The sequence below is a fragment of the Pseudophryne corroboree genome, chromosome 12, assembly GCF_028390025.1.
Source record: "Pseudophryne corroboree isolate aPseCor3 chromosome 12, aPseCor3.hap2, whole genome shotgun sequence".
Lineage (NCBI taxonomy): Eukaryota > Metazoa > Chordata > Amphibia > Anura > Myobatrachidae > Pseudophryne > Pseudophryne corroboree.
The window spans coordinates 145308195-145333529 of NC_086455.1; positions in this window are offsets into that span (position 1 = coordinate 145308195).

Here is a 25335-nt window from a genome sequence, read left to right on the forward strand (position 1 = left end):
AATTGCTGCCAAAGGTGCATCAACAAAGTGTTGAGCAAAGGCTGTGAATACTTATGTACATGTGATTTCTTAGTTTTTTTATTTTTAATAAATTAGCAAAAATCTCAAAAAAACGTTTTTCACATTGTCATTATGGGGTATTGTGTGTAGAATATTGAGGGAAAAATGAATTTATTCCATTTTGGAATAAGGCTGTAACATAACAAAATGTGGAAAAAGTGAAGCACTGTGAATACTTTCTGGATGCACTGTAGATTAAGAAGAGATGGTTTGGATTGTGCTCTTTTAGAGAAAGTTGTACTGTGAAGTCATTGGCATGGATAGAAATTTTATGAGAGAAATATTCTAAAAGTGGGTTTGTCCTTGTGAATTAGGGGCAATTGCAGTAATATGCCCAAAGTGACGGCCCTTTGGCTAATATGTAAGGAAAGTATTGGGAGAGAGCCCTCCCTCAATAACCAAATTGCACATAATTTACTAGAAGAAAACCTTAGAATGCATGGAATAAAAAAAGCTATAAAATATTTTTCAGCAAGAAATGTTTTAATTGACCAAGTTGTATGTCAGGTTCTCTGAGCGATATATTAGGGTAGTGGTAACACGGCACAGCTGGGAAATACGGCTTGTTACATTCCAAGCTGTCCTGCCCCCCTGCCTTCAGAAGATCGTGTATCCCAAATGTTGAAAGAGTTTTGTACACAAACTGGTCTTATGTGGAACCTCACGCAGGCTGCTTTATTTAACCTTTCATTTTTCAAGCTTTCGGCAAACTTGATCCATTGCTTCTTCTAAAGGCATTTTCAATTAAACATATTTTTTTGTTTTGTTTTGGGTGAGTAATGATAGCGTATATCGCTGAAAATGCGTACATGTGTCTATTAAGTCTCTATCCATCCCTTATCATTACATTTTCATGATCGATGAATGTGGGACATGTATTGCATTTGTTACACTACTGACACGTTCTTAGGATTATAAACACAAAGCTAACAGGTGGTATGTTGATTAATCAGCGAATATTAGACAAGACGTTCTCTGTGTTTCCCATATGCATACTAGATATAGCTTCTCACTTCTGTGTTATGCAAATGGATATTATAATATATCATTTTAATGTGGATCCAGCACATGCTATCCTGCATTGTAAATGGAAAGGCCCACTGTAGCTGTAGCTAACGGAAAAGGAGGTAGACTGCATTACATAAAACTGAAGGGTCTTTTACAAAGCCGCACAAATGTGCGACATGTAATTCGTATGTCCAGAACTGCCAAAAGGATCCCCAGATCCTGCTGTAGTGGCTTCCTGTGATCCCTCCACAGTTTGCATGTACCACAGGTAACAAGAGTTGCATATGCAGAAAGGTGGTTTGTGGTCCCATGGACTAATAGGAAGCTGTGGTCCATCCAGGAGTCTGTGGTCCATCCAGGATGCAGTCAATATACCGGCTGTTGGCTTCCAGTGTTCAGGAGACCGACGCCCGAATCTTGACAGCCGGCATTTTACAGACAAACGTATTCCCAACACCTGCTCGGTATTCCCACTTGGTTGGTGGGTCCACGCCACCAATCGAGCGGGAGTAGAACCTGTTGCAAGCACAGCGAGCCACTTGGCCTGATGTGTAGCGAGCATAGCGAGACCGCAAGGGGACTTGCTGCCAGGATTCCTGTCACACGGGAAGCGCTGTAGGTATAGTGACAGCCGGCATCCCGTCTGTCAGGATATCGTATGTGTCCCGTCCATCCAGTCACTTTATTCTGACTATACTCGTCTGGCTCAGACGGGGCAATTGATGGGTGAATGGTGCTACTGCCCAATCTGCTCCCACTATAACTGGCCACTAGGGGGTCCTTGTCTTTGAAATAAATATTTTGCACACCCACTGTTTTGGCAATTTCCACCTATATGCACATGCTTTGAGAGCCATTTGCAGGCTTGGCATGAACATACCTAAGCAGACTGAACAATTACCACTGTAAATCTATTTAGATAGTAAATAAAGGGTATCAATTTAACTCCACTTTATCCTGCAAACATTATACAGATAGCAAACAAGATAATGGTCATTTACAGTATGTTTTGGAAAATTGCATGTGCATGATGAACAAATACCCCATTATTTCTTCTCTTGGCACACTTTGTATAGTTACACCAGTTTAATATACTGTATATTAGTGCATATCTTATTGCATCAGGGTGCAGTAGCTTCAAGACAAACTGGCTTGCTGTTCATTGAAAATGTGGTAGCTGCAGGAATGTGCCTGGTACTGCAACACAATATAACATGTACATTAGGACTGTCCTGTTTACCTGAGACCAGCATGGCCTTCTCAAATTAGGAACCTGTGATGGCCATTTTTTTTAATCCCCCCCCCCCCCCATTTTTTAATGTGAGGTATTAAAAATAAAATTTTGTGTTGCAGAACAGATTATTCTAATCAAACAGAGAAATTATGTTTCAGAGGGCGCTAATGGGAATGGAGTTAGCCAATTCCCTATTCAATATATCATGTACAAAACTATTTTAGTATTCACCCAGTAGATCATCAGAGACATACAGAATTTTTCATTTATTTTCCATAAAATCAGTACGTTTTAAAAACTTTCAGAACAAAGGCAGCAGTAATCCGACATATAACAAAGAGAATAAGTATCAAATTTACACCAATGACATTGAGATTACAGAAGTCATTTTCAGGTAAGTGAGAATCTCCTGGTTTTGTGGGTACTGCGTGCCAAGACCACACGCGTTTCATCCAAACAGACTTCCTCAGGGGTAGATGAAGCAAACAATGTAAGGATAAATAATTCTCATATCAGTTTAAATGATTATAATAACACCCATTTAGTGTGGAGTAGATATCCAAATAAACTAATTAGTTGGGACTAATGAGATACTTCATCCAATTGATGGTTGAAACTCTCCAGGAATAATGAGAGTAAAAAAATATAAAAAGGGAACCATTTGAGGGTCAATTCACTCAGGGGATGTATTTAAAAGGATATATCTCTGTAGACTCAATTTTTCATAGGTTAAAAGCCTATAGGCTTTTATACATTTAAAATGACTCCCATTTGGTGTGAAGCAATAGATTAGATATTGAGATAAACCAATTAGTTGGAACTAATGAGATACTTCATCCAAATGGTGGTTGAAATTCTCCAGAAATAATGAGAATACAAAATGGACCATTTGAGGGTCAAATCACTCAGGAAATGTAATTAAAAGATATATATCTGCAGCCTCAATTGTTCATAGGCTAAAAACAAGAATACAATTATCAGCCAGTGTAAGACATGGATCTCCTCCAACTCAGGCACTGAATGGTTTTGGTTTATTCTAATGAAACACCTGATTTATTGATTCTTCAGAGCCTTTGAAGCCCTGCAAAACAATAGAGAAGTTATTTAGCATTAAATGAAGCTAGCAAATACAGACATCAAAGGTTGTATTCAAACTTAGCCATCAATTTCACAGGACTGTTTTTGACATTATTAAAGTCAGAAGATTTTAAAGGGTCATATAAAAATAGTGAGATAGCGAGTGGATAGCCATGATTGAGAGATGGTGCTAACTTCTTTTTATCTGCTGATACTTTGTAGGCACTTGAGGCCTGAAGAAGGTTGCTCTCAACTTTATTCCATAAGGACATGAAATCTGTAGATGAGAATTTGCAGCTGGCACCTTAGAACAGGGGAAAATGAAACTCACAGGCATACTGAAGATTGATGTAGTCCAAACAAAATGAAGAGTAGAGTCATATCAGAGGATTCATCAGAGTAATTATTATGGACGAACTCTGCCAATGGTGGAAGATGGACCCAATCACCCTAAGAGGCAGATGTATAGATTCTTAAGAATTTTCCCAATTCCTGGTTTACTCTCTCAATCTATGCCATGGAGAAATTCAACTTAATACATTTTTTGCATAAATCCTTTCAGAAATGAGACATGAATTGAGTTCCTCAGTCAGAAACAAATAGTTGAGGACATCTATGGAGTTGGAAGACATGCTATGAGAAGCCAGTTTTTTTTCAGAAGAGGGAAAACCCTTTAAGGGTTCAAAGTGACCGATTTTTGAAACGTGACCACAATCATTCATATAGTATTATATTCCTCAGAAGGTGGCAATTAACAGAAGAAATCAATGGAAAGATGGTTTATCTGGTACTGGAAGAGGGAAGAGAAGACCAAATAGCTTATGGGTTAGAGATTTATGTTGTGCACAGATAGTATATGCAGACTTCTTTTTGAAGATATGGCCATCAAAAACTTCTGGAGATTAGTTTGAGCATTTTCTTGACTCCTACATGACCAGAGAAATGGAGACAGTGGGCCCATGACAAGATTTTGGAGCCTGAATGTACAAAGGACTTCTCTGGAGAAGGTCTAGAACCTTATTGAGTAGTCCTAGCCAGCAACACACTACCAAGCTTCAATATGGGTTTTAATTCTGCGGTTCTGGCTTTATCTGTGAAGTTGAAAGAATGAAAGAACATCAGCTTTCCTATTTTGCACTCAACAAAAATGATTATGAGACTGAAATAGGTAAAGAAAAGTGACCACGGTGCCTGCCAGGAGTTTAATCATTGAGCACTTTGCAAGTAGAATAGGTTCTTGTGGTTCATCAAAGATGGTCCTTGGGTGAATTGCACATTTTAACAAGTGATGCCACTACTTCAGTACCAGCTTGATAACCAGGAGTTTTTAGAGAAGAATCCACATGGGCAAATTTTTTCCTGAATCCTGCCTCTGGGTAAAATCTGCTCCAGCTCCAAAAGAAGATTCGTTCACCTCAAGAAAAAATGGTTTAGTAGTGTCCAGCTGGCTTATGATGCGGTCAGAGAGGAAGGCTTTCTTTAAGGTTACTGAAAGCTTGATCCACTTTAAGAGGTTAATTTGAAGGGTTTGCTGCATTTTGGCAAAGAGTGGTGATTAGTGCTACTGCAGTGGAATATACTTTGATGAACTTATATACTTATACTTATAATTATATACTTATAATGATTGGCAAAGCCTATGAAGTGCAGGGTGGCTTAGGCCTGAATGTTGTGGTCAGTCTATTATAGCCTTTACTTTTTCTGAATGCATCTGAAGCCATCGAGTTGGTAAATATATAGCCCATCGAGGCAATGGTAGATTGCGCAAAAAAGTATTTACGGAAAATATGTTATTTTTTTCTGAGACAAGAAGAAACTTCCCGGACATGATTTAAATGAGACAAGAGACTCCTAGAAAAAAAATCAAGATGTCATTGTATACAGCCACATATTTGCAGAGGAGATCACAAAATATTTCCTTAATGAAGCTTTGGAAGATTGCAGGAGAATTACTAATGCTAGATACACACTATACAACTATTGGACCATTTTGCCAATAATCTTATGCTCTGCCTGTTTTATTGCATAGTGTATGAATGATCGCTTTGATATTGGGCCGATAAATTGGAGAATTCATGGTCACAAACATGTTCTATCGATTTTCAGATTGGTGGGCCAAAACAGAAAAACTGTACCTCAATCTACCGATATCAAGCAGTATGTGGATATTCAAAATAATGTGACCATACTTCTTTTGATTTTTTGCCACTTTGTCATCTTTCTTGTGTGCAGCCATATGCAAATTTAGTGTGGTGTAGCAGCAAATTGGTTACTAAAAATAAAAAATCTCTCATTGTATTGCTCAGATATTTGTGTCTTTCAATTTGCCAAAATATTGTCCCGATTTGTTGGTTTGATTAAAAAAATTAAATAGTGTGTATCTAGCTTGGGTAAGGGTCGTTGGGTAGACACAACTTAGGTCGACAGTCATTAGGTCGACCATGGAAGGTCGACATGCATTAGGTCAACAGGGACAATAGGTCAACAGGGACAATAGGTCAACATGGTCATTAGGTCGACATGTACTAGGTCGACAGGTCAAAAGGTCGACATGTGTTTTTTGACTTTTTTTGGCGTAGTTTTCTTCGTAAAGTGACGGGGAACCCCAATCAGTGCACTGTGTCTCCTCGCTCCACTACCACTTTGCTTAGCACAGATTACCGTTCTGATCGTAGTCCACGTGGATCGTTAAGTATGAAAAAATCCCAAAAATTAAGAAAAAAATGTGAAAAACTCATGCCGACCTTTTGACCTGTCGACCCAGTGCATGTCGACCCAATGACCATGTCAACATATTGACCATGTCGACTTAATGCATGTCAACCTAATGGCTGTCGACCTAAGCTGTGTCAACCTAACAACCGTACCCCCCTAGCTTAAGTCTAAACGGCATGACCAGATATTCAAAAAGCTCCTGTCTCTGGTGTTGAAGACACTCTTCAACACATCTCCAGATTTGATATGGATCAATTTATATGCTCCACAGAAATGCAGCTTGGTAAAAATCTGATCCCCTTTTAAGGGGTTAATCAGTTTGAAATAAGGCGAAGAGGATCTCTATTCTTGACAGTGATATCATCAAGACCTTGGAAATCAATGCAGGGATGAAGGCCTCTATCTTTTTTTTCCCTAAAACAGAAGTTGGCTCCTGCCAGAGAATAAGACTTACAGATAAAAACTTGTTTCAGGTTTTCCTTAATATAATCAGACATAGCCTGAGTTTAAGGTATGGACAGGGATGGACTGGGGCTATAATTCTCCCGGGCATGCACAAAAAGGGTGTGGTTGCACCGTGTGGGGTCATGGCTACACCTCATGGGGTGTGCAGTGAGTCATGAGGCATGGCCTCATGACATGTCCCATCTCTATCTACATGCCAGCCAGGCTTGCAGGCTTGACTGGTCCATCAGCCATCGGCCCTTCTGGCATTTGCCAGAAGTACCAGGTGGCCAGTCTGGCCCTGGGTATGGATAACGGATATACGTGAACTCTGGAAAGTGTTTTTCTAGGAACTAATTCTATTGTGAAATCACAAGGTTTATGGTGTTGTTTGCCTGAGGAGGAATGCAAGGCCCAGCTAGGGTTAAGCAAATGTGGGTGCAGGATGTGATCTTTTGCAGGTATTGTGAATGGCACATATAGCCCAATGCTACAACTTGGACAATTCTCCAGTACATCTGAGGAGAATGGCACTGAAACTAATGTAGGCCCAGATTAATTGGATTAATGCTCTTATGAACGAACAGAATGTGTCTGTATGTATATATATATATATATATATATATATATATATATACACAGTATATATATATATATATATTGTTAGCATTGAGAAATAAGTTGATAAAAGGACACATTTCTCTTAAGACCTGTCCAAAAATCATGCATGTGGAGGGTTTTCATCATGAATTTTATATATATATTCCTCTGAAATGCAAAAAGGAGATGAAGCAAACAGAATCAAGAATAGCCTCTCCCTTACTGTCTAGGCTTTCGAGTTTCCTGGGTTGAGATCATTCTGCTACCATGCTCCCTGGAGTTACACAGTAAAGATACAAATTCTTTTTTAAATGACCTGGGTAGACATCTAGAACATCCAATTTGTATTAGTTCCTCCACTGATACAACTGGAGAACAGAGTCCCTGTCCCACAGGGTTTTGAAAACAGGATGCCAATTTTACTCCCATGTGAGGAGTAGACTTTCTTTCCACAACATGTTCCCTGAAACTACAGTAATATCAACTTTATTACAGAACAAGATCACATCTTCAAAGGAAGCAGGTACAGTAGTTCTCCTGAGGCCAACTCCTTCATTAAAGCCCTGTCAGAATGTAATGACCAAGGCCTCACTATTCCAAGACAGCACTGAAGCTAAGGTAGGGAACTGGACTGCATACTATCCAATGATAGATGTCCCTTGTTGGAGCCATAGGAGAGAAGTCACAGCTGAAGTCATTCATCCAGGTTAATCAAAAACCTTTCTAAAAGCTTCCAAGAAGGCAGCACAATCAAGAAGTAGATGATCTTTGCACTCCCATATGGGAGTCTCATAGATAAGTGCCAAGTTGTTGTTGTTATTATTATTATTATTATTATTATTATTATTATTATTTTCATTAAACTATTGAAGTCTGGGGGAAATGTATTAAACCTTGGACAGAGATAAAGAAGAGAGAGGTAAAGTACCAACCAATCAGCTTCTGACATTTTCAAACACAGCCTGTAAAATGGCATTTAGAAGCTGATTGGTTGGTTCTTTATCTTTCTCCACTTTATCTCTGTTCAAGGTTTGATACATCCACCCCCATAAGACTTGAGAGAAAGATAAAGGTGGTAACAGGATTTCATCTGTCAAAATGACTGCAATGTGGGTCTGATCTTAAAACTGATTAAAGTGACAGTAAAATAATTATTTGAAAATCCATGTTTTCAACATATAGCACAATGAAAGTATGTGTTTGAAAAACTTTTTATGTTTTTTTATTGTAGTTTAGGAAATGCTTTGTTTCTGTATATAGAGGTCCTTAATGCAGCAGTCATGGACCAATGGTTATTAGTCTGTTAAATATTTAAAATATAAAGAAGATACACTAATCCAGAGGTTCCCAAACTGTGTGCAGTGGCTCCCTGGGGTGCCTCGGGACACTTACAGGGGTGCCCTGGGTTGGTGGTCCAGGACCAATTCAAATTATTCATGGTCAATATAATAGGCACAACCAGTGCTGGTGGCTGCCAGTCATAAAATATTGGCCAAACAGAAGCAAATCCTGTCCCTCACCACACAACTGACCCTAAGGATGACATATAAACGCGATCTACTTAATGTAATATTTCTTTCTAAATTTCTCAATAAGAAATTTTTGGCCTAGGGGTGCCGTGAAAAAAATTCTGATATTCTAGGGCGCCGTGATTCAAAAAAGTTTGGAAACCACTGCACTAATCCAAGCACCAAACCTGAAGCAGATCCCAGTATTTAAAAAAATAATTAATTTGATTATTTTTGTTGTATACTTTGCGTTGCTTTACTCCAACAAGTGTATGAAACCTTGGAGAGAGATAGAGTGGAGAAATGTCTCAATGCCGCCTGTCAGCTTCGGCCATTTATCTAGTACTGTCTAACCTGCACTTAGAATTGGATTGATAGCTTTGTGCAACTACTCCACTTTTCTCTCCCCAAGGCTTGATATATCTCCCATCCCCGTCAACACCATATTTGTTTAAAGAGTAATGTTTTGGGTAAATAAAGTTGATTGCAAAATTATGGGGGTGGAACCGTGGGATAGATGTTTAGTTCTAGCCACTGGTTTACATTCATGGTTGGGAAGGATCAGGAAGTCTCTTTGTTCCTGAAGGCTTTCCCTGCTTTTTAGGATTGGTAGGTTTTCGGTATGCATGGGTTGCGGGTTTGTTGGAGGTGTGGCCAGTCAGAATGGCAATGGGTAGAGTTTATTCATTTGAATTAAAATGGTGCACATGTACAACCTCATTTTGTTTGGTGAACACTTAAGTCAATGGGGTTTATTTACTAAGATTCGTAATTTTCAGAATCATGTTCAAGTTCAATCACGACTGACATCGACAGTGTAAAACTGCAACTTTTTGAATTGATTACGATGGATTTACTAAGCTGTCGTATTCGGGTTTTTCTTTTCTTCCGATGTCGATGTCATTCGTGGTTTTTTACCTATTTTTACGGCAGTGATTAGCAAAACACTGCCGACTTTTTTTACAATCAATCTCGGCCGGATCTGTGTGATCCGTGCTGGGGTTTTTTTTTTTTTTTAATTAAACACTGTAAAATAATAAAAAAAAATGCGTGGGGTCCCCCCTCCTAAGCATAACCAGCCTCGGGCTCTTTGAGCCGATCCTGGTTGCAAAAATATGGTGAAAAAAATGACAGGGGTTCCCCCATATTTAAGCAACCAGCATCGGGCTCTGCGCCTGGTCCTGGTCCCAAAAATACGGGGGACAAAAAGAGTAGGGGTCCCCCGTATTTGTAAAACCAGCACCGGGCTCCACTAGCTGGACAGATAATGCCACAGCCGGGGGTCACTTTTATACAGCGCCCTGCGGCTGTGGCATCAAAAATCCAACTAGTCACCCCTGGCCGGGGTACCCTGGGGGAGTGGGGACCCCTTCAATCAAGGGGTCCCCCCCCCAGCCACCCAAGGGCCAGGGGTGAAGCCCGAGGCTGTCCCCCCCCATCCAATGGGCTGCGGATGGGGAGGCTGATAGCCTTTGTTGTAAAAGAAAAGATATTGTTTTTAGTAGCAGTACTACAAGGCCCAGCAAGCCTCCCCCGCATGCTGGTACTTGGAGAACCACAAGTACCAGCATGCGATGGAAAAACGGGCCCGCTGGTACCTGTAGTACTACTACTAAAAAAATACCCAAAAAAAGACAAGACACACACACCGTGAAAGTAAAGATTTATTACATACATCCACACAAACATACATACATACTTACCTTATGTTCACACGCAGGTCGGTCCTCTTCTCCAGTAGAATCCAAGGGGTACCTGTTGAAGAAATTATACTCACGAGATCCAGGGGTCCAGGCTCCTCGGGAAATCCAGGGGTAATCCACGTACTTGCATAAAATAAGAAAACGGAAAGCCGAGCCACGAACTGAAAGGGGCCCCATGTGTTCACATGGGACTCCTTTCCACGAATGCCAGAAAGCCACTCTGACTTCTGTCTAAGTGGGTTTCTTCAGCCAATCAGGGAGTGCCACGTTGTAGCACTCTCCTGATCGGCTGTGTGCTCTTGTCCTCACTGACAGGCAGCACACGGCAGTGTTACAATGTAGCGCCTATGCGCTACATTGTAACCAATGATGGGAACTTTCTGCCCTGCGGTTGACCTAAAGTGACGTCACCGCTGAGCAGAAAGTTCCCATCATTGGTTACAATGTAGCGCATAGGCGCTACATTGTAACACTGCCGTGTGCTGCCTGTCAGTGAGGACAAGAGCACACAGCTGATCAGGAGAGTGCTACAACGTGGCGCTCCCTGATTGGCTGAAGAAACCCACTTAGCCAGAAGGCAAAGTGGGTTTCTTGCATTCGGGGAAAGGTGACCCATGTGCAAACATGGGTCCCCTTTCAGTTCGTGGTCGGGACACCGTTTTTTTATTTTTGGCAAGTACGTGGATTAACCCTGGATTTGCCGAGGAGCCTGGACCCCTGGATCTCGTGAGTATAATTTATTCAACAGGTACCCTTGGATTCTACTGGACAAGAGGACCGACCTGCGTGGGGCCATAGGTAAGTATGTATGTATGTGTGTATGTAAGTAATAAAATTATACTTTCACGGTGTGTGTGTCTTGTCTTTTTTTGGGTATTTTTTTAGTGGTAGTACTACAGGTACCAGCGGGCCCGTTTTTCCGCCGCATGCTGGTACTTGTGGTTCTCCAAGTACCAGCATGCGGGGGAGGCTTGCTGGGACTTGTAGTACTGCTACTAAAAACAATATCTTTTATTTTACAACAAAGGCTATCAGCCCTCCCATCCGCAGCCCATTGGATGGGGGGGGACAGCCTCGGGCTTCACCCCTGGCCCTTGGGTGGCTGGGGGGGGGGGACCCCTTGATTGAAGGGGTCCCCACTCCCCCAGGGTACCCCGGCCAGGGGTGACTAGTTGGATTTTTGATGCCACAGCCGCAGGGCGCTGTATAAAAGTGACCCCCGGCTGTGGCATTATCTGTCCAGCTAGTGGAGCCCGGTGCTGGTTTTAAAAATACGGGTCACCCCTACTCTTTTTGTCCCCCGTATTTTTGGGACCAGGACCAGGCGCAGAGCCCGATGCTAGTTGCTTAAATATGGGGGAACCCCTGTCATTTTTTCCCCCATATTTCTGCAACCAGGATCGGCTCAAAGAGCCCGAGGCTGGTTATGCTTAGGAGGGGGGACCCCACGCAATTTTTTTAGCAAAAATAAGCACTTTCACACCCCTTCCCACTGCTATACATGCACGGATCTCATGGATCCCTGCATGCATCTCAAATCACGGATAAAAAAAGCAGGTCTGTTTTTTTTTAGGACTTTTTTACGAGTTGTAATTTTTCACGGCAGTGTTTTGTGTTTTTTTGCTTTGCACTTCTTAGTAAATGACCGAGATTCATACTTAAACAGCCGCGTTTTGACCGATGGTGTATTCATTCGTAATTTTTTACCTGAACTAGCAAAAAATTACGAATGCCCTCATCACTGCCGTGATTAGTGTTTAGTAAATGACCGAGATTTACCGAGATGACACTTTGATGAAAAAACGACATCTCGGTCAAAATCGGGAGCTTAGTAAATATACCCCAATGATTCTAATTCATGTTTGTACGTAACTGGGATTTGTTTAGGCTTCGGAACTGCTGATCTTAGCAAGTTAAGCTGCCGCACAGAAAAGTGAAATGAACATCGGAGCCGTCGCATACTCATTCGCAACTGTGTACACATATGCAGCCGATACACAAGAGCGAGTAACTTTGATAAACATCTCAGTGCAAACACAATTGCAAAAGTACCTTATCTGAGCCCTGCACAAGCGCATTCTGCAGGTACTAGCACACTTGCGTGAACCACGGCGATTGCGTACAAACATGAATTTGGCCCAATGTTTGGGATTCGGCCCTTCCAGGAGGGTCCATGATAATTTGCTGCTATGGGAGGTGGTTTATCAATGGCTATGAACAAGTTTGGAGTACACTATACAGTATTAACTGTCTTTAAGTGATCACCATACCTTTTTTTCTTTTAGCCCTTCCTATATTTTCTTGCTAAATAATTTGACCTACAGAATTTTTACTCCAATACCCAAGACTGACTTTTTATGTTTTTGATATTACTTACGTTTAAGTGCTGCATATTGGTACTGGAATTCATCAGCTGTTTGATAATTTATGCTACTTGTAGATTCTTGCAGGAAAATAATGTTGTGAGCAAGGGTAACAGTATACACATTGGCGTTTCTATAATGGGTGCAATGGGTGCGGTGCACACAGGCCCCTGGGTCCGGGGGGGGGGGGGGGGGGCACACCGCACCCATTGCACCCATTTTAATACTTACCTTTCCAGAGTCCAGTGTCGGGTGCTGCGATCGTGGCAGAAATCGATGCCAAAATGGTCGCTGCGCATGCGCGGTAGCTAAATTGGTCTCCGGATCATGGCGGACACCATGTTTCCGGAGACCTGCGCATGTGCAGTAGACTCTGACACAATGCCGGAGTCTACAGCACTGTACAGAGGAGGGAGCCCGTGTGCACCTCCGGGTGTGCCTCCTCCTCTGTACTCTCTTGAACCGCCCCTGAGTATATATACATGGTTCTGCAATTGTATAATTTCAAATGTTTCACACAATATAGAATATATGTAAAATATATTCTGTCACTGATAAAGAGAAGACATATTATTGCAGTGAGTAATATATTTATACACTAGTTGCTTCTATTTTTGACATGCATATGAATAGGACAAAGGGCGTCATTCTGACCCGATCGCACACTGCAGTTTATCGCAGCGGTGCGATCGGTTCAGAACTGCGCATGCGCCGCGACAGCGCATGCCAGACGGCCGAAAGCCGTTGGGCCACTACGATTGCCTCTGCCTGATTGACTGGCAGAGGAGGTCGCTGGGCGGGGGGGCCAAGCGGCGGCAGTTGGCCGCCGTTTTGTGGGCACAGTCCGGCCAACGCAGGAGTGGCCGGACCAAAAGGGGGGCGGGCTGCAGCGGCTGCAGGCCAGGGAGCAATGAGTAGCTCTCAGCCAGCACGCTAAAGCTGCGCTGGACGGGAGCTACTCTTGAAGTGCAAAGACATCGCCGCTGTGCCTTTGCACTTCTGCGGGGGGAGGGGGGGGGGTCCGGCACTGACATGCGGGGCAGGATAGCCCTGTGCTGGGCGTCCCCTCGCTTGTCAGTGTGAATGATCGTAGCTGTGATAAATTTAGCACAGCTACGATCATCTCGGTATGACCCCCAATATTAATTTAGAGTATGGATTTTACTTGTACTTATTTATTATTTATGCTTTGTAAGGGAAACGAGTACTAATAGCACTTATTTTACATTTCCTTTTCTTGATCACTTGTACTATATGGATTTGCTGCCCTAAGGCAGGGAAGTGCAGATGACTATTTGAGAACATATGTAGGATTAGGTGCAACACGAGTGCATGTTCCTACTAGTGTTTCACAAATTACCAGCGTATCCCTTTCAAAATGCAAATTTATTAATACAGGTAAACTAGAGACTCTTCTGCAACTAAGTAGAGATGAGCGCCGGAAATTTTTCGGGTTTTGTGTTTTGGTTTTGGATTCGGTTCCGCGGCCGTGTTTTGGGTTCGACCGCGTTTTGGCAAAACCTCACCGAATTTTTTTTGTCGGATTCGGGTGTGTTTTGGATTCGGGTGTTTTTTTCAAAAAACCCTAAAAAACAGCTTAAATCATAGAATTTGGGGGTCATTTTGATCCCAAAGTATTATTAACCTCAAAAACCATAATTTCCACTCATTTTCAGTCTATTCTGAATACCTCACACCTCACAATATTATTTTTAGTCCTAAAATTTGCACCGAGGTCGCTGTGTGAGTAAGATAAGCGACCCTAGTGGCCGACACAAACACCGGGCCCATCTAGGAGTGGCACTGCAGTGTCACGCAGGATGTCCCTTCCAAAAAACCCTCCCCAAACAGCACATGACGCAAAGAAAAAAAGAGGCGCAATGAGGTAGCTGTGTGAGTAAGATAAGCGACCCTAGTGGCCGACACAAACACCGGGCCCATCTAGGAGTGGCACTGCAGTGTCACGCAGGATGTCCCTTCCAAAAAACCCTCCCCAAACAGCACATGACGCAAAGAAAAAAAGAGGCGCAATGAGGTAGCTGACTGTGTGAGTAAGATAAGCGACCCTAGTGGCCGACACAAACACCGGGCCCATCTAGGAGTGGCACTGCAGTGTCACGCAGGATGTCCCTTCCAAAAAACCCTCCCCAAACAGCACATGACGCAAAGAAAAAAAGAGGCGCAATGAGGTAGCTGACTGTGTGAGTAAGATAAGCGACCCTAGTGGCCGACACAAACACCGGGCCCATCTAGGAGTGGCACTGCAGTGTCACGCAGGATGGCCCTTCCAAAAAACCCTCCCCAAACAGCACATGACGCAAAGAAAAATAAAAGAAAAAAGAGGTGCAAGATGGAATTGTCCTTGGGCCCTCCCACCCACCCTTATGTTGTATAAACAAAACAGGACATGCACACTTTAACCAACCCATCATTTCAGTGACAGGGTCTGCCACACGACTGTGACTGATATGACGGGTTGGTTTGGACCCCCCCCAAAAAAGAAGCAATTAATCTCTCCTTGCACAAACTGGCTCTACAGAGGCAAGATGTCCACCTCATCATCATCCTCCGATATATCACCGTGTACATCCCCCTCCTCACAGATTATCAATTCGTCCCCACTGGAATCCACCATCTCAGCTCCCTGTGTACTTTGTGGAGGCAATTGCTGCTGGTCAATGTCTCCGCGGAGGAATTGATTATAATTCATTTTAATGAACATCATCTTCTCCACATTTTCTGGATGTAACCTCGTACGCCGATTGCTGACAAGGTGAGCGGCGGCACTAAACACTCTTTCGGAGTACACACTTGTGGGAGGGCAACTTAGGTAGAATAAAGCCAGTTTGTGCAAGGGCCTCCAAATTGCCTCTTTTTCCTGCCAGTATAAGTACGGACTGTGTGACGTGCCTACTTGGATGCGGTCACTCATATAATCCTCCACCATTCTTTCAATGGGGAGAGAATCATATGCAGTGCCAGTAGACGACATGTCCGTATCCGTAATCGTTGTCAGGTCCTTCAGTCCGGACCAGATGTCAGCATCAGCAGTCGCTCCAGACTGCCCTGCATCACCGCCAGCGGGTGGGCTCGGAATTCTGAGCCTTTTCCTCGCACCCCCAGTTGCGGGAGAATGTGAAGGAGGAGATGTTGACAGGTCGCGTTCCGCTTGACTTGACAATTTTCTCACCAGCAGGTCTTTCAACCCCAGCAGACTTGTGTCTGCCGGAAAGAGAGATCCAAGGTAGGCTTTAAATCTAGGATCGAGCACGGTGGCCAAAATGTAGTGCTCTGATTTCAACAGATTGACCACCCGTGAATCCTTGTTAAGCGAATTAAGGGCTCCATCCACAAGTCCCACATGCCTAGCGGAATCGCTCCGTGTTAGCTCCTCCTTCAATGTCTCCAGCTTCTTCTGCAAAAGCCTGATGAGGGGAATGACCTGACTCAGGCTGGCAGTGTCTGAACTGACTTCACGTGTGGCAAGTTCAAAGGGCATCAGAACCTTGCACAACGTTGAAATCATTCTCCACTGCGCTTGAGACAGGTGCATTCCACCTCCTATATCGTGCTCAATTGTATAGGCTTGAATGGCCTTTTGCTGCTCCTCCAACCTCTGAAGCATATAGAGGGTTGAATTCCACCTCGTTACCACTTCTTGCTTCAGATGATGGCAGGGCAGGTTCAGTAGTTTTTGGTGGTGCTCCAGTCTTCTGTACGTGGTGCCTGTACGCCGAAAGTGTCCCGCAATTCTTCTGGCCACCGACAGCATCTCTTGCACGCCCCTGTCGTTTTTTAAAAAATTCTGCACCACCAAATTCAAGGTATGTGCAAAACATGGGACGTGCTGGAATTTGCCCATATTTAATGCACACACAATATTGCTGGCGTTGTCCGATGCCACAAATCCACAGGAGAGTCCAATTGGGGTAAGCCATTCCGCGATGATCTTCCTCAGTTGCCGTAAGAGGTTTTCAGCTGTGTGCGTATTCTGGAAACCGGTGATACAAAGCGTAGCCTGCCTAGGAAAGAGTTGGCGTTTGCGAGATGCTGCTACTGGTGCCGCCGCTGATGTTCTTGCGGCGGGAGTCCATACATCTACCCAGTGGGCTGTCACAGTCATATAGTCCTGACCCTGCCCTGCTCCACTTGTCCACATGTCCGTGGTTAAGTGGACATTGGGTACAACTGCATTTTTTAGGACACTGGTGAGTCTTTTTCTGACGTCCGTGTACATTCTCGGTATCGCCTGCCTAGAGAAGTGGAACCTAGATGGTATTTGGTAACGGGGGCACACTGCCTCAATAAATTGTCTAGTTCCCTGTGAACTAACGGCGGATACCGGACGCACGTCTACCACCAACATAGTTGTCAAGGCCTCAGTTATCCGCTTTGCAGCAGGATGACTGCTGTGATATTTCATCTTCCTCGCAAAGGACTGTTGAACAGTCAATTGCTTACTGGAAGTAGTACAAGTGGGCTTACGACTTCCCCTCTGGGATGACCATCGACTCCCAGCAGCAACAACAGCAGCGCCAGCAGCAGTAGGCGTTACACGCAAGGATGCATCGGAGGAATCCCAGGCAGGAGAGGAATCATCAGAATTGCCAGTGACATGGCCTGCAGGACTATTGGCATTCCTGGGGAAGGAGGAAATTGACACTGAGGGAGTTGGTGGGGTGGTTTGCGTGAGCTTGGTTACAAGAGGAAGGGATTTACTGGTCAGTGGACTGCTTCCGCTGTCGGCCAAAGTTTTTGAACTTGTCACTGACTTATTATGAATGCGCTGCAGGTGACGTATAAGGGAGGATGTTCCGAGGTGGTTAACGTCCTTACCCCTACTTATTACAGCTTGACAAAGGGAACACACGGCTTGACAAATGTTGTCCGCATTTCTGGTGAAATACTTCCACACCGAAGAGCTGATTTTTTTGGTATTTTGACCAGGCATGTCAACGGCCATATTCCTCCCACGGACAACAGGTGTCTCCCCGGGTGCCTGACTTAAACAAACCACCTCACCATCAGAATCCTCCTGGTCAATTTCCTCCCCAGCGCCAGCAACACCCATATCCTCCTCATCCTGGTGTACTTCAACACTGACATCTTCAATCTGACTATCAGGAACTGGACTGCGGGTGCTCCTTCCAGCACTTGCAGGGGGCGTGCAAATGGTGGAAGGCGCATGCTCTTCACGTCCAGTGTTGGGAAGGTCAGGCATCGCAACCGACACAATTGGACTCTCCTTGTGGATTTGGGATTTCGAAGAACGCACAGTTCTTTGCTCTGCTTTTTCCAGCTTGAGTCTTTTCATTTTTCTAGCGAGAGGCTGAGTGCTTCCATCCTCATGTGAAGCTGAACCACTAGCCATGAACATAGGCCAGGGCCTCAGCCGTTCCTTGCCACTCCGTGTGGTAAATGGCATATTGGCAAGTTTACGCTTCTCCTCCGACAATTTTATTTTAGGTTTTGGAGTCCTTTTTTTACTGATATTTTGTGTTTTGGATTTGACATGCTCTGTACTATGACATTGGGCATCGGCCTTGGCAGACGACGTTGCTGGCATTTCATCGTCTCGGCCATGACTAGTGGCAGCAGCTTCAGCACGAGGTGGAAGTGGATCTTGATCTTTCCCTAATTTTGGAACCTCAACATTTTTGTTCTCCATATTTTAATAGGCACAACTAAAAGGCACCTCAGGTAAACAATGGAGATGGATGGATACTAGTATACAATTATGGATGGACTGCCGAGTGCCGACACAGAGGTAGCTACAGCCGTGGACTACTATACTGTACTGTGTCTGCTGCTAATATAGACTGGTTGATAATGAGATGTAGTATGTATGTATAAAGAAGAAAGAAAAAAAAAACACGGGTAGGTGGTATACAATTATGGACGGACTGCCGAGTGCCGACACAGAGGTAGCTACAGCCGTGGACTACCGTACTGTACTGTGTCTGCTGCTAATATAGACTGGATGATAATGAGATGTAGTATGTATAAAGAAGAAAAAAAAAACCACGGGTAGGTGGTATACAATTATGGATGGACTGCCGAGTGCCGACACAGAGGTAGCTACAGCCGTGGACTACCGTACTGTACTGTGTCTGCTGCTAATATAGACTGGTTGATAATGAGATGTAGTATGTATGTATAAAGAAGAAAGAAAAAAAAACCACGGGTAGGTGGTATACAATTATGGACGGACTGCCGAGTGCCGACACAGAGGTAGCTACAGCCGTGGACTACCGTACTGTACTGTGTCTGCTGCTAATATAGACTGGATGATAATGAGATGTAGTATGTATAAAGAAGAAAGAAAAAAAAACCACGGGTAGGTGGTATACAATTATGGACGGACTGCCGAGTGCCGACACAGAGGTAGCTACAGCCGTGGACTACCGTACTGTACTGTGTCTGCTGCTAATATAGACTGGATGATAATGAGATGTAGTATGTATAAAGAAGAAAGAAAAAAAAACCACGGGTAGGTGGTATACAATTATGGATGGACTGCCGAGTGCCGACACAGAGGTAGCTACAGCCGTGGACTACCGTACTGTACTGTGTCTGCTGCTAATATAGACTGGATGATAATGAGATGTAGTATGTATAAAGAAGAAAAAAAAAACACGGGTAGGTGGTATACAATTATGAATGGACTGCCGAGTGCCGACACAGAGGTAACTACAGCCGTGGACTACCGTACTGTACTGTGTCTGCTGCTAATATAGACTGGATGATAATGAGATGTAGTATGTATAAAGAAGAAAGAAAAAAACAACCACGGGTAGGTGGTATACAATTATGGATGGACTGCCGAGTGCCGACACAGAGGTAGCTACAGCCGTGAACTACCGTACTGTGTCTGCTGCGACTGGATGATAAATAATGATATAAAAAATCTATATATATCACTACTGCAGCCGGACAGGTATATATTATATAATGACGGACCTGCTGGACACTGTCTGTCAGCAGAATGAGTTTTTTATAGAATAAAAAAACACCACACAAGTCACACGACGAGTGTTTAACTTTTTCAGGCAATCACAATATAGTATACTATACTGGTGGTCAGTGTGGTCAGGTCACTGGTCAGTCACACTGGCAGTGGCACTCCTGCAGCAAAAGTGTGCACTGTTTAATTTTAATAATATGTACTCCTGGCTCCTGCTATAACCTATAACTGCTCCCCAGTCTCCCCCACAATTAAGCTGTGTGAGCACAGTCAGATATTATACATAGATGATGCAGCACACTGGGCTGAGCACAGATATGGTATGTGACTGAGTCACTCTGTATCGTTTTTTTCAGGCAGAGAACGGATTATATTAAATAAAACTGCACTGGTGGTCACTGGTCAGTGGTCAGTCACTAGTAAACTCTGCACTCTCTAGTACTCCTAAGCTCCAGTAAATCAAGTGTCTCTGTCTCAATCTCACTCTCTCTCTTCTAATCTAAATGGAGAGGACACCAGCCACGTCCTCTCCCTATCAATCTCAATGCACGTGTGAAAATGGCGGCGACGCGCGGCTCCTTATATAGAATCCGAGTCTCGCGATAGAATCCGAGCCTCGCGAGAATCCGACAGCGTCATGATGACGTTCGGGCGCGCTCGGGTTAACCGAGCAAGGCGGGAAGATCCGAGTCGCTCGGATCCGTGTAAAAAAAGCTGAAGTTCGGGCGGGTTCGGATTCCGAGGAACCGAACCCGCTCATCTCTACAACTAAGTCCATAGTTTTGTTTTTATTCAATTCTGACATTAGCATAAAAAGCATGTAACGCCTCTTTCTCAGCCTAATAAATACAGTATATATACTTTAGGGTTCTGAAACACTAATTATTGTTTCCCTTCCCCTATGTGAGTGGTTTCCAAACCACCTGCCTTGGATTGGGGGTCCAGGACCAATTCAAGTTAGCTATGGTCAATGTGATAGAAAAAAAAACAGTGCTGGTGGCTGCCAAATCATAACATATGTGTACAAACAGAAGCAAATCCTGTCCCCCACCACATAACTGATCCTATGGATTGCATGTAAACACAACTGACTTCATTTAATATATATTTTTTACATTTCTTAATAAGAAACTGTTGGCCTAGGGGTGCCGTGAAAAAAAATCTGATTCTCCAGTGCTCTATGTGATTTTTATAGCCATAATTATTCCTTTTCACCCTGTTGGGTAGACCTTCCAGGGGTAACACTATCCTTGCATTGTAAAAGTGACTGTCCCTCTTGTGAAGTGGGTGGGGATACTAATTACCCAGGGCCCAGGTATGTTGGAGGGGCCCAGTGGGGGGCCCAGGTCCCTGTCTTGTTACCTGGCAGCAGCAGCTGGGCTGCAGTGTGACCAGGGAGGTGCTTAAAATACTATTTTTTTCTGCATTGCCACGCCTCCTTTGATTAGGCTACTCCCCTGAAAAGTACCTAGGCCCAGTCAGGCTCTCTACTGCCCTGGCACTGCAGGTTTCCCCTGTTGGCATTCAACAGCATATTGGAATAGTTACATGCTAATAGCTGTTTAATGAGTGGTTGATAAACAAATATGGGTATCCCATTGCTCTGGAGCAATATAGACCTAGGACAGTATTGGCTGTGACATGGTGGGGGTGGGTAGGAATTCTTTGCTTAGTCTTTTGTAGCCGGTTATGTCAGCAAGCAGTCATATACGCTCAGCTATGTAGTATCAATAAGACCAGCATTGCCTCAGAGAACCATTCTGCACTAAGAAATTGTATGCAAAGACATACAAACGACCCATTTATATGACATTGAACCAAGTATAATATCCCACTGCAGCACCCGGCTCCAGGTCATTGCGGACGAACCGGCATTTTGGTGTCACCTGCTGGAAGGCATATGAATATATACTTACAAAGAACTAAGGATTAAATAGGGTTGAGGGTACCTAGAGAATAATGAAAGGGGAAAACTAAATGGGCCAATTGGTTCTTATATGTGGTAAATTCTATGTTTCATTGGGGCAGATGTATCAACCTGGAGAAGGCATAAGGAAGTGATAAACCAGTGATATGTGCAAGGTGATAAAGGCACCAGCCAATCAGATCCTAACTGTTAATTTACATATTGGAGCTGATTGGCTGGTGCCTTTATCAATGGTTTATCACTTCCTTATGCCTTCTCCATGTTAATACATCTGCCCCTATGTATCCAGTGTGTTTTCTAATATTAAGATTAAAAGCCACCCTGCAGTGTTCTTGAGTAATCTAAAATGAGAGTGTTAAGGGGGGTACTCACGGAGCGATATTCTAAGCAATCTGACTAGATTGCTTAGAATATCGGCATGATCGCTCCGTGTGTAGCCCCCTCAGCGATAGTGATGCGCGGCCCCGCACATCGCTATCGCTGCTGCTAGATTGGCCTGCATGCAGGCCAATCTAGCGGGTCGCTCACTTCACCCGCTGGGTGAAGTGAGCGCCCCCCCCCCCTCCCGTCTTCCCCCGCACGCTCAGCACAGATCGCGCTGTGCTGAGCGGCAGGAGAGATGTGTGCTGAGCGGTTCGCTCAGCACACATCTCTCCTGCATCGGCCCGTGGGTACTGGGCTTAACTGTTGTGTATGCTAGTCTACTCTGTGTTGTCTCATTATAATAAATCTTCCAACAACATAGTTACAAACATTTAAAAATTATTTGCATGGAGGTTTTTTTTTGTTTTTTTGTTTTTTAAAATATAAGCAGGTAGTAGTGCAACCTGTATGGACCTGTAATCCTTATGCTATAAAGTACCATTAGTAAAGATCAATAAACTATAAAGAATAAACGGAGATGTACTTCACAGGTCTTACATTTAAAAAAACAATTCAAGGGACGCAATTGTTTCTTAAGCCTGCATTGTACCTGGACAGTCTGTTATCAAAAAAATGTTTTCCCGTTAGGATGTACGTTCACAGGATAGATCAGCAAACTTGATGTGAGGCAGTCATCATAAATTAAGTGCAGATGCGATATACAATAATGCCATACCTGTTTGTTGTGCTTTCAGTGTGATGTGAAACTGACAGCAAGTCAGGGGCAATACAAAGCTGTTAGTACACAGTGTGTAGCTTCAGTGAGTACCCAAACTCGTGAATGATGGACATAAAGTCAAAGACTGATGTCATCAACGTGTACTCTCCAGTGTTAAGATGTGCTCATCACAAGAGGGCAACCTTCTTTTGTTTTTGTTAACCCATTCATTGCTCTGACTGTCCCCTCTAGTAGAAAAGGGTTAAAGGTTAATGCTTGCGAAGGAAGCAAAGGAACACTCAATTAGCTGAAGAAACCCCTTGACCCTCATTGACATGATGTGCCCTTTGGCCTTTCCTCTTGAGAACCGAGGAGTCCTCTTCTCTATACTATTCAGGAGCTGCTTTCACAAGCGTTGTAGCATATGTTCAGACAGATATCTGCTTTACTCTGACAGAGATGTGTCCAGGGCTATTCTCATTTGCTAGCCTTAGGTCCTAGAGAATGGACTTTTACTCCGTCAATGTCAGAAAGGTCCATTATCAATAAGGCAACATATTGCGTGAAAGGAAAACCAGGGACCAACTGTTAATAATTGTACATTCTTAATTTAGAGTGTAAGTTCTTCAGGGCACGAGACTCAAAGCTGTTTTCCTTGTACTCTATTGCAGATATAGGGGGTCATTCCGAGTTAAATTTAGCACAGCTACCATCATTCACACTGACATGCGGGGGGACGCCCAGCACAGGGCTAGACTGCCCCGCATGTCAGTGCCGCCCCCCCCCCCCCCCCCCCGCAGAAGTGCAAAGGCATCGCACAGTGGCAATGCCTTTGCACTTCAAGAGTAGCTCCCGACCAGTGCAGCTTTAGCGTGCTGGCCGGGTGCTATTTGCCGATCCCCGGCCCGCAGTGGCTGCGTGTGACGTAACATAGCCGCCGCGGACCATCCCCCCAACGATCCGGCCACGCCTGCGTTGGCCGGACCGCGCCCCATAAACTGCGGCTTAGCGCCGCCGTCCAGCCCCCCCCGCCCCGCCTCTGCCTCAGAGGCGATCGCTAGGCAACGACGGCTGCCATGCACCGACACACTGCTGTGCCGGCTCATGCGCAGTTTCGACCCGATCGCTGCGCTGAGACAAACTGCAGAGAGCGATCAGGTCGGAATGACCCCCATAGTCTGACAACATTTATATAAGCTTACATTAATACTACAGTCACTGTCCACATAAATATACTTTAACACTCACATTGATACAAGCCTTCTCTACACTCTTGCACATGTTCGGTAGTATTAAACACATATCATCTGCTAATGAAAAAGCCTTTGTATTGTTGAAATTCTTCCTATTAATATTGTACTGTAGAACCCTGCTTGTGAGAAGCCTGGGACGTCGTTGTCCCCCCCCCTCCAACACACACACACTCTTCCAAATAGCAGTCATTCTGCATTTTTCTTCTCATATAGAAACCCAAGATGCTTTTACAGCCCAGCATTTTGGTAACATTACCTAAGCCTTCCCTTTCCATTAAAAATGACTATGACTATTCTCTAGAGTAAAATTTAATACCAGACTAACAAAAGTGGGCTACGTATTCCGTTTCGGGGCTATTTGAACAACAAGTGAGTTTGGGTTGATCCTATAATGTGTCCATTGATTTGTGTAAAAAATACCATGGCCTCTTAGTGAAACCAGAAAACTAGGCCCACCTCCCCTGGGTTAAATTTTTTGACCCCTGCTATATCCCAAGACCTTTTTTCACTGGTGAATTTAAGACCTGTGTCTCCCTCTCACAAACCGGCTTGGGTAAACAGTGTGGTTATGTAAGTAAACAGTTTGTTTTACTAAGGGAAAGAGAGAACACACATAATTGAATCTTGCTGATGGACAGGCATCAGAGTATGTCCACTGCCTCTAAAGACCTCGAAATGATGTAGCGATTCTCTCCTTGACAAACATTTGGGTATATTCCATTGCGTGATATAAATGGTTGCATAATATTTTTAATTAAAATCAGTTTTTTTTATAATAATAACAACAAAAGAGAGATAATATTTAATTATATTAGATAAGAATGTACTGATGTATCTGCTTTTAGTGCTCCTGTCCAGTGGCAGATTTTACCTTTGGGCTGCAGCCACCCCTCCCCCACCCGAAGTAAAATCCAACATCTCAGTAAGCCAGTTGCCATCCATAACTGGCTACACTGTGACTGGCAGTGACTTCCCATTGGAAGTGCTACCTGTCAGTCACCTGCAGGACAGGTGTTTTCTCCCTCTGGGACTGTGATTAGCAGAGCACGTGCTTCCTATAGGAAGCCACTTCCTGCCTTTCAGGCAGCCCTACCCGGCTTCTATGGGCTGCAGCTGATGCAGTCCATAGAAGCCGCTGTTTTGTGCGTACACAGTCCCACCGCTTCTTATGTGCATGCGCTGGTCCTGACACCTGCTAGATCCATTGCAGAGGTGCCAAGCCAGGCACCTGTAGACAGCAGAGGCAGCAACAGACCCTCTACTCCAAAGAGGAAGGAGCCACCGCTGTTCCTGTCCCTTATCTCCGAGTCCCTTTACGACTCTGAGTGCTTGCTCTTTGCTGACTACAGGCTAATTCAGTGTTGACTCATCTCCACTTGTCTGCTAAGAAATAGTCCC